The sequence below is a fragment of the Nicotiana tomentosiformis genome, chromosome 3 (assembly GCF_000390325.3).
Source record: "Nicotiana tomentosiformis chromosome 3, ASM39032v3, whole genome shotgun sequence".
Classification (NCBI taxonomy): domain Eukaryota; kingdom Viridiplantae; phylum Streptophyta; class Magnoliopsida; order Solanales; family Solanaceae; genus Nicotiana; species Nicotiana tomentosiformis.
This window is the reverse complement of record NC_090814.1, coordinates 121,566,856-121,578,544: the sequence shown is the minus strand read 5'-3', so window position 1 is coordinate 121,578,544 and position 11,689 is coordinate 121,566,856.

The window sequence follows — 11,689 nt, the reverse complement described above, 5'->3', positions numbered from 1 at the left end:
AAAAGCCCAAAATCGGCCAAAAGCCCAACCCGGGTCCGTACCTCAAAACCCGACAAAATTTACAAAATTCATCAACCCATTCAGTTACAAGTCCAAACACACTAGTTTCACTCAAATCTGACTCCAATTCGATGTTCAAAACTCAAAATTTCAAATCATGAAACTTTATGCCAAAACCCCCAATTTCCTCTTTAAAATTCACAATCCAATTACCAAACACGAAGATAGATTAATGAAATATAACCAAAACCGAGTAGAGAATACTTACCCCAATTCATATGGTGAAAATTGCTTCAAGAATCGCCTCAATCCGAGCTCCATAGCTCCCAAAATGAAGAAAGAACCAAAACCCTCGATAATATAGTTTCTGCCCAGTGATTCCGCATTTGCGGACAATTTGTCGCATCTGTGACCACCTCTTTTGCTGTAAAACTTCGCGTCTATAAAAACAATAGACCCAGCAAATCCCTTGCACCTGCGGTCTTTAAGCCGCTTCTGCGATCGAGCTTCTGCGCACTTGAACCGCATCTACGGTTGCGCAGGTGCGTCCAAGCGCCCGCACCTGCGATCCTCACGCCCAGCTCCCCTTCACGCTTCTACCAATCCTCTATCGCTTCTGCGACTATCGCACCTGCGCAAACCAGCCGCAGGTGCGATCACACAAGAAACAACGGCTTAGCAAAAATCCAAAAATACAATGAAATGATCCGAACCTCATCCGAAACTCACCCGAGCCCCTCGGGACCCCGTCTGAACATGCCAACAAGTTCCATAACACAATACGGACCTACTCGAGGCCTAAAAACACACATAAAAACATCAAAATGACGAATCACATCTCAAATCGAAATCTATAAATATTGAACTTCAAACTTCCACACCTGATGCCGAAACCTATCAAATCACGTCTGATTGACGTCAAACATTGCACACAAGTCCCAAATGACATAACGAAGCTATTCCAATTCCTGGAATCACAATCCGAGTCCGATATCAAAAAGTCCACTCCCGATCAAACTTTTCCAAAATTCAACTTTTGTCATTTCTAGCAAAATTCCACTACTGACCTCCAAATCACAATTCGGACGCGCTCCTAAGTCCAAAATCACCCAACGGACCTATCGGAACCATCAAAACTCCGTTCCAGGTTCAAATTTACAAAAAGTCAAACTTAGTCAACTCTCTCACTTTAAAGCTTCAACGATGAAATCCTTTCTTCCAATTTGATTTTGAATAACCTGAAAAATCAAAACCGACAATTCACATAAGTCATAATACATCATACGGAGCTACTCATGCCCGTAAACTACCGAGCGAAGTGCAAATACTCAAAATGACCGATTGGGTCGTTACACAGAGACATGAGAATCTTATTTCATTCATCATATACCTGTATACTTGCTTTATTTCTTCTATATGATATGTTTGGGTTAGGGCATGTGGCTATGTTGAGCGGATTATGTTATTGGCATGTGAGTTGTTCGTGCGGATCCATGTATTGATATTATTGGCACGTGATTTGACTGTGTAGCACGTGAGATGTGTTTGCGGATCCATATATTGATAAAATTGACACGTGAGTTATCTGTGTCGCACGTGAGTTGTCGGTGCAGTGTGTGGAACTTTTATTTTCTTGATCATTTATCTGGTTTACTTGTTTCCTTCATCTACATGCCATAATACTGTTTGAGCAGGGTATTTGAGAAATAGTGCACATGCACACATGAATATTCTTCTCACGAAGCCTTATGAGTTAGTTTTAAATATTGTGTTTTGCTAGTCTAAAGAGGTAGAATTACACTGAAATAACTAGTATCCTCAATAATTTAAGCTTCTCTTACATTGCATTATTTATTTGTGATACTTATTGAGTTAGTTGTACTCACACCACGCCATACACTTGATGTCCAGATCCAGGCATTTTCGGGAACAGAGGTTGTTGATCATGGAGTTTTACCTGTTCGGAGATTATCGAGGTAGCTGCTTTGGCGTCCGCAGACCTTGACTCTCCTGCCATATCTCTTAGTTTTTTATTATTCTGTTATACTTTCTTAGATAGTGTATTAGACTGTTTTACTGCATAGATGCTCATGTACCCAGTGACACCCAGGTTTTGGAAAAAACTTTTGTATGAGTTGAGGCGTTTTCATTCAGTTTTATGCGATTTTCACTTAGTTAAACTTGTTCTAGTATATTTTGAAATTGAAAGTGTTGGTATGTGTGAGTTATCAGCTTGCCTAATATCATGATAGGTGCCATCACGACAGGTTGAGATTTTGGTCGTGACAATATAGGTATCCAAAAATTATATCATGATGTTTCAAAGAGTTATTTAACAAATGTACCAAAGACAAAATATAGTTGATGCTAACAATGATTACTAATGTTCATTCACTCTATCTCCATTGTTACTGTTGGGAATAAACCCCCTATAGAAATAATATTGACAGTAATAAAAGCAAAATAATAATATAGCACTAAGATACGGTAATTAATAAGAATAAAAGAATGACAACGACACCAAGAGTTTTACGTGGAAAACCATTTTGAATATGGGAAAAAACCACGGCCCCGAGACGAGCAACTGATATCACTATAGCAAGGAATTTTACACTTTGTAGGTTCGAGTAAAATACTCCAAAGACCACTACAACACACACCCTCTTTTGATATTCCCACCTCACTATAATATCGCTCACTCTTTATTTTTCTCATAGAATATATTCTTATACCTTGTATGTGAAACCTCAATCTTTCTTTCTCTCTTAGTTGGTGTGTAGAAATGAGAGCTAAAGCTCTCCTTTTATAGCCGAAACCTCACTCTCTAAAGCCTACTATATTTGACAATTTGCACACACTTTTCCTTCTTTTTCTTCAATGTTGACAATTCAACAAAGTTGGCTACAAAACCAAAGAAATTCAACAAAGTTGGCTATCAAACCAAAATAATTCAACAAAGTTGGCTACCAAACCAAAGAAATTCTCAGCCAAATATTTTCCTTAGGCACATGCCTATTACTTTGGCTTTTGAATGAGATGAACCCCATCAATCTCCCCCTCCAGTCTCGTTTATCTAGAGGAGGTAGCACTGTGTTCTAGTTTGAGTGCATGCCGACAAGTTCTTTGCATAGCTCTAACTTGTGTGAATTTTTGTCAACATATCAGCAGGATTTTAACTCTTGTGAATCTTTTTGACCTGTAAAGATTCGTTCTCCTCCTGCTCATGAATCCAATGATATCTCACATCTATACGCTTTGTTCTTGCATGGTACATGGAGTTCTTGCTCAAGTGTATTGCACTTTGATTGTCATAATAGAATACATACTCTTTTTGATGCAATTCCAACTCTTGAAGAAACCGCTTGAGCCATACCATCCCTTTGCTAGCTTCTGTAGCGGCAATGTACTCTGCTTTAGCTGTTGAAAGTGCAACACACTTCTGCAATTTAGACCGACATGATATAGCTCCCCCTGAAAAAGTAAATAGATATCCAGTAGTGGATTTTCTATTATCAGTATCACCGGCCATATCAGCATCCGTGCATCTCTTTAAGATTGGATCAAATCCTCCAAAACACAAGTAATCTCCTACAGTACATCTTAGGTACATGAGTATCCACTTGACTGCTTTCCAATGTTCCTTTCTTGGATTTTCACGGAATCTGCTAACAAAGCCAACTGCATGAGCAATATCAGGTCTAGTGCATACCATTGCATACATCAAACTTCCAACTGTTGAAGAATAAAGAACTCTATCCATGTTCCCTTTCTCCTCCACTGTTGTAGGACACATCTTCTTAATCAACTTTAGATGACTAGTAAGAGGTGTGCTGACTGGCTTAGCATTTTTCATGTTGAAGCATTCCAGTACACGTTCAATGTACTTCTCCTGAAACAGTAACAACTTTCTGCTTGTTCGCTCTCGAACTATCTTCATACCAAGAATTTGTTGTGCTGGGCCCAAGTCCCTCATATCAAATGACTTGGACAAATCTCCCTTCAACTCTGCAATCAGCCCCTTGTCTTTTCCTATAATTAACATGTCATCCACATAGAACAACAATATAATAAAGTTATTCTCAGAAAAGATTTTCAAGTATACACATGGATCGGAATAGGTCTTTATGTATATTTGACTTTTCATGAATGAGTCAAACTTCATGTACCACTATCTTGGTGCCTGCTTCAATCCATAAAGACTCGTATTCAATTTGCACACCATGTGTTTCTTTCCAGCTATTTCAAATCCTTCTGGCTGCTCCATATAAATCTCCTCTTCCAAATCTATGTGACGAGAAGAGTTTACTTGAGATGTAGCAAAAACTATTGGTTGTTTGATTTCTGTCTTGATTTGGCATATGGCCTCGAGTTATGGGTGTGTTGAAGGACCTCTCATGTGGTTTAGTTGTGGAGTGCAATAGATTTCATGTCGTGTTATTAGTTTAGACATAGGAAGATTAAGTGATTGCGTAATAGTTATGACTGTGGAAAAGTATAGAGAGATGTCAGCTTGAGGCAAAGCAGGCGGGTTAACTCCGCTGGGTGTCCTGGGGTTGTGCGGTCCCTATCTTGTTTTTGTAGAAAGTTCTCCTTTACAAGCGAATTATATGTGTTGTAATTTGAGTTTGGACCGCTTGTGGAAGTTATCTTAACCATCACGAGGATGAATGTAAGATTTGCAGATGATTTGAGGTTCTACATGGTTTGTGCTGCATGAGCTGATAAAGGATTTAGTCAAATCTCACCACCGTATTATGGTAGTAATAGAGTATGGGCATTATGAGTTATTGCGTGTTTCGATCTATGGCTTTGAGCCAAGTGGGGGAGTCTGGTATCGACGAGTGGACTGCACGATTATGTGTTGTATTGGTTTTGGTTTGAGGTATACCGGTGAATTAGCTATGACTACAGGGGTTGAGATTTAGGATGACTTGAGTAACGGGATTTTTGGATTCGGGTTGTATTACACTCTATGGGTATGTGGGAATCATGGAATGATTGAGTGGTTATTCGTGAAAGATGTAGTGTGCATGGAGTAGGAATTTGCTTGGTCATGTTAAGGTGGGGTTACTTCGTTGGGTGTCGTCGTGCCAATGGGGAACTAGTCGTTTGGCCTGTTTGGGGTGATGCAAATGAGATTTGAGCAGAGTGGATGACTCTCGAGAATGGTTCTAATGGATTTAAGAATTATATGTAGCAATTGGGAATTTCAGATTGGTATATGGCTAGAATCTGATATTTACATTGGATGGTGTCGAGACTTGTGCCATTTTTATCATTGTGGATTATGCATTTCAGTATCAAGAAGGTGAAGGAAACAATTTTAGGTTCACATAAGGTCTCTTTAGAGTGGGTATCACATTTGTTGTGCTTTGGGGTGCTTAAGCGATAAAATAGCGGCTTATGGACCTTAGGGCGTTGTGGTTTTATACTAGGGTCTCTTGTGTGGTGAATTTTGGTTAAGGATTGTGGTGTTCCATCAAGGAGAAGTATCAATTTGAATGCAATTTGGAAAGAACTCGGAGAGTTAGAACAACTTGGTAGTAGGTTGGATCGGCACAGTAATAGATATAATCGGTTCTTTGGGTACTTATGATGTGGCTAGTCTCCACATGTGTTTCGTGGCAATGCTCTTGGGTTTTGGCGACCTGCGTGGCTGGGTTGAGTTAGATAGATTCGGTTCTGATAGCTTGGTTATGTGCAAATGGGCTTCGAAGAGTTCTCAATGGTTTCTACCACGGTTCGAGGAGTATATTTCCTACTAGCGTGAGGAGTATGTGGTGTATAGTGAATTTCTCCTGGATGAAATCAAATGGAAGGTCCTTGGCTAATTGAGTATGTAGTTGTTTGTGACTCGGAGTGGACTATGAAGTTCTCATATTTTTCATATGATGGCATGGTATATGCGGTGTATTGTGCGGGATTGAGATTTACGTGAGCGGGATCACAGTTCTGTTTTGGAAGGGAAGGTCATAAAATTCGTAGGCAGCATGGATGGTTTTAGATGACTATGTAAATGATATTACTATTTGGTATGGCTTGATGAGAGTATACATTTGAGAAGGGGCAATGTGTTTTGATGTATGGATACTTAACTGGTACTGCGACACTCTTCTGGTTGATCGACTGCTGATATTCAAATTTTGCTATGTGGAACGGAAGAATTTTAGAAGTATTCCTTATGGGATGATCGTGTATGAGAGATGTGTTAGACATTCTGGCGGTGGAGTTGGGATCATATATGGTGATTCGTATGTTCTATGGATTTGGAGACTGGGAGTTCTCAGGAACAGACTGTTTCATGGTTGTGGACTGTGAAGTCGTGGCCGAAGCTAGCCAGATGATAGTATGTGTTATGATCCAGTCAATTGTAGGCTTTCAGAGGTTTATTTATCTATTTGTGGGTGCTCGGAGTTGATTTTGGGGTCCATTGGGAGTCCTAATTAGGATGTGTATTCTACACCGAGCTGGATTGGTTGGCTCCATAATGCTATTGTTGAGGGATGTGTCATTCGATTATTGCTGAGCTTATTCATGTTCTGGAATTTTCTTTGAGTTACTCTTCTATGCTACAAGGAGTTGTGATTCGTTGGTTTTAGGCACACATGGTGCGGTTCTATTGTACTCTTATTGCAGAATTTGAGCGAGATGAGTAATTGGGTATTACATGATTGAGGGCATATTGGTTATGTTCTTTCGGGTTTTGTGTGGCATTGTGTCATCTGCTTCTCCGTGGTTATGGTAATGCACTATGGTTACTTGATGTCGAATTTTGCGTGGCTATTGATTTTGAGCATGGTGGCTCGAGGTATATGATATGGATCAGCGTTTGGATGGAGTCGCGCATTGCAGCAGAGTTATGTTGAGGTATGATCCCTTGTGTTAGATTCGTGTGTTTTGGTCCTACAATATGTGATAGGTTCTTAGCATTGCGTTGTGGTAGTACCCGTTGAGCTTGCGGGACAGTCTCTTGATTGAGTCATTTCCGTGATTGAGTACATTTGGATTGTTGCTTATTGTGGCATGGATTGAACGGCTTGTGGCTCTGGGTAGTATTGGTGTTGCATGTCAGTAGAGTAGTTGGTATTCTATAAGATGAAGTTGTCGGATCTAGGATAGGTTCTATCAGATTTAATTGCGGTATATTTGGAAGGATAATATCGGAAGTCGGCTTAGGAATTGGCTATAGTTCTTGTTGAAAGAGAGGGAGCTCTGTGGCTTGTTGATCTGATGAATGGTTATGAGTTCTGCATGTTTCTTTCATCATTGGCAGTGTACGAAGGTTTAGAACGAGGATTTGTTTGATATGAGGTTGTTACCGGTATTGGGTTGATTTGAGCAGCTAATGTGATTCGAAATCATTGCTTCGAGCATTTGAGCTATGTGGTATTTTAGTTTTGAGTATTTGAGTTATGGTTACGGCTTTTGGTACAGCTTGTTCAGACTTATACAGTATGTAGATGCGAGATTCTGATCTTATAACAAATTCCGGATGTTGGAAATGGGATTCTAAGGCTTGTGGGCTAGGTTGAATTGTGAAATTTCATTTATGTTGTGTTATCGGACCTTTATGGGATAGGGTGACGTGAGATCATCCCCGGGTACGTGCATGACAAGGTTATACGGTGGTTTGATGACTTTGAGAATAACTTTGGACACGTTCGAGGACGAACGTATGTTTAAGTGGGGGAGAATGTAACGATCTGTTACACCCTATATTTTCGTACGTAAAAATGCGTCGTAAGCAAACTAATGTAGGAACAAAAATGAGATAATATTTAAAAGTATATAAAGTAAGTTAATCATGTTACCTATGAGGTTACAAATATTGAAGATCATGAACAACAAGTACAAAGAGGGTTGGACATTTCAGAAGCTAAAGCAATTAAATAAAACAATGTTTCGTCGAAAGTCGACAAGTTGTGAATGTTATAACATGTACCTTTGGGGTGAGACTAGGGTGATTAACATGATAAGGAGATTATGTTATGATTAATATTAGTCGTATGACATCCGTGTGTTATGTTTTGAAGTCAAGCGAGTTGTGGAACAAAAGTCGATGAAAGTCATCAGAAGTTACATTCATAAGTTTTACTGAAACTTTGGGTCAAATGTAACTGCAATTTTCTCCCAATATACTTAGAGTTATGGGGTGTTCCACCAATCACATTAAAGATCTATGAGTCTATTTTCCAACGCATTAAACTGTTTGTCAATATGACATCGGAGTAGAGAGATATGGACATTTTTGCGATACTGCACAAGCTGCTAGGTGACAAGTAGGTGTGTCACCTACTTGCTTAAATGAAAGCCCAAAAATGGGCCATTTCGGGTCGTCCAAAGAGGCCTTTTAAAGGCCTATTTTATTCATATATTAGACATAAAATAGAGCATAATAACCAGACATAAGCTCTGCAAAGAATCCTCCCAAATATTTCCCACAAACCCTAATTGAATTTCTCTCCCTTTCAAGTTCTAATTGGAGGTAAAACCTAGAGTTTGAAGAACCAAGATGGGAGCTGAGTTATCCAACAAATAAGGTGAGTTTACTGATCTCTTTCATCCATTTTTTCTGCTGTAAATTCATGGTAAGTCATTCTATACTTGTAAGAACTCACGGGACGGTGATCGGAAGCCGTGAGTTCGAGTTATTCACTTGTAGCGGACTGTTTTGTGGACTGTTTTGTGTTGCTGTTGGGCTGCGTGTTTTACTACTGTTTTGTGGATTTTTGGAGTAGGAAGGGGGTGTAGAAACACCATATACATGTAGGGTGGTTGGCTGGTCATTCGTCATAACATTTTCGGGTCGTTTGACACTACTACAGTGGTCGTTTAGTGTATGAAGAGATTGGGGTGTGTTGGGCTGTTTTGTAGTATTTGATGGTGTATATAGGGCTGCAAAATGATGTATATATGTTGTTATTGTTCTGTTCTTGTATTGTTGGTGTTATCTTGAATTTGGAGGAAGTAAGGATTATAGGGGAGATGCTGCCCGTTTTAATACAAAATAAGTTTGTCGTTCGTTGTGCGATAGTTGTACCTTTCGTAACTTAACGATAGTATTATTATCATTCTTGTAGATTAAGGTGCAAAGAGGTGAGTTTAACTTGGTGATTGGAAAGATTGTGATAAGGTATGTTAAGGCTAAGCCCTTCCTTCATTTTGGCATGATCTCGTAGCTACATGTGTTAATAATGAGACATAAAGAGAAGTTCGTATTCATGAATTTATTCACATTATTCTAGTATAATAAGTTACAATATTATTCCTTAGCGAGACTTCATATTCAGTTTAGTTTTGTCTTTATTCAGTCAAGAGAGTAGAGGGTCTATATATATATATATATATATATACAGTATTGCACTATTTTCACCACCATCGAGCTATAATCGGTGGGCACCTATTGGGCAACCTCTGATCAGATGGTAAGTTATATATACCGATCCTACTGTGGCCGAGCGCCTATGAACGAGCCCAGGATGGCCAAGGTACAGAGCCCAGTATGGCCGAGCGCCTATGAGCGAGCCTACTACGGCCGAGCAGTTACACGTACCGAGCCTTATAGGGCCGGACATTTATTTTACTTACTATATTAAAGGAGTTTAGTCACTATCAGCAGGTAAGTATATCTCCAGACCATCTTTGACTCCCAGTTAATTTCAGTTATCATATTATCAGTTCAGTTTTAGATTTCAGTTATTTTATTGCCTTACATACTCGGTACATTATTTTGTACTGACGTCCCTTTTCTGGGGGCGCTGCATTTCATGCGTGCAGGTTCAGACAGACAGACGGGTAGACCTCCTCAGTAGGTGTTTCCCGAGTTCAGCCTGATCGGTAAGCTCCACATCTTTCGGAGTTTCCAGGTCTAGAGTTTTATGTACATCTTATGTATATCTGTATATATGTTATGGGTAGGTCGGGGCCCTGTTCCGATCACAATATATCTATCAGTAGAGGCTTGTAGACATATCCTGTTGGTTAGTGCAGTATGTTGGGTTTGTAGGCCTGGTATGTATATTTGATGGTTTGTCAGTTGTAGTAGCTATGACGGCCTTGTCGGCCTAGCTTTATATTGATGTTTAGTTAGCGCTAGTTTTCATTCAGTTTTATATTTTGCTTCACAAATTGTCTTGCAAGGTGGCCCCATGGCCAAAGTATGACATTATATGTTCAGAGTCCCTTAGTCGCAATTTGGTACGCCAGGTTAGGTGAGGCACCGGGTGCTGGTCTCGCTCCTATGTTCGGGGCGTGACAAACTTGGTATCAGGGAACTACAGGGCATTTAGGAGTTGGTTACCCTTCTTTGAAATCTAAATCGTGCTATAGAACTGAGTTATAGGAAATTTGAATTAAACTTATGTGTTAGTGTTTGCATGCACAGATGACGGTGACTAGGAAGACTACGGCTAGCCAGAGGAGAGATACAGCAGTAGGTGAGGGGACCAGCAGGGTACCCCCAGTAGATGGGGCCCAGTCTGAGGCTCAAGGTGAGACCCCTACTCAGCCATTACCGGCTCCTCCACCAACTACGGAGATTCCTAGGGAAACCGCACATCCAGTTCCCCCTCCACTTCCATCAGATCAGGACTTGAGGAGTGCGGTGCATTTGTTGACACAGTTGGTAGCTACCCAGCAACAGGCTAGGGCATCAGCTAGTGCAGGAACTTCTGAGGGGTCTGGGAGTTCAAGGGTCCGAGAGTTTATTGCTTTGAGTCCCCCAGAGTTCACGGGGACAGATCAGAGGGAGGACCCGCAGGATTTCATAGATCAGCTTCACAGGATCTTTCGTGTTATGCATGCCACGGAGAAAGAGGCAGTTGAGCTAGCAGCTTTTCGACTCCGAGATATAGCCATCCTTTGGTACGAGGGATGGGAGAGGTCCAGGGGACGTGATGCACCTCCAGCTATTTGGGAGAATTTTTCAGATGCCTTCCTTGACCAGTACTTACCACGGGAGATCCGACAGGCTCGAGTCGATCAGTTTCTAGCCCTCAAGCAGGGTAATATGAGTGTTCGAGAGTATAGTCTCCGTTTTGACTCATTGGCCAGATATGCACCATCCATAGTTGCTACTATGCGGGACAGGATTCACAGGTTTATAGCAGGGTTAGCCCCAGAGTTAACCGAGGCATGTGCCACCGCTGCATTGCAGGATAGTATGGATATCTCCCGGATTCAGGCATTCGCCCAGAATATAGAAAGGGGTAGGCGTCGGCAGCAGGGTACAGAGAGGGCTGAGCAAGGGCAACGTAAGAGGATGAGATTTCCCAGGTCTCAGGAGCAATCTCAGGGTAGTTATAGGACCCAGTACTTCGGACGGCCACCTAGGCCTCCGCCACCTCAGTTATAGGGTTACAAGTATGACCGCTATACTCAGTCAGGACCAGGTGAGAGCTCACGGGCGTCGGGTTTGCAGCGACAGCGACGTTCTGTGCAGACATGGTCATTTCCTCCACGGTGTGACATCTGTGGTAGAGGACACTTGGGCCAATGCCGAGCAGGTTCTGATGCTTGTTATACATGTGGGCGTCCGGGGCATATGATGCGAGATTGCCCAAATAGAGATTCTGGGGGAATGGCACAACCAGCGAGTTCAGCAATAGGATCATCTATGTCCGTGCATCCTTCAAGGCGCGAGTATCAGTCTTCGGCTGGTAGAGGTCGAGGCAGAGGTAGAGGTTCCAGT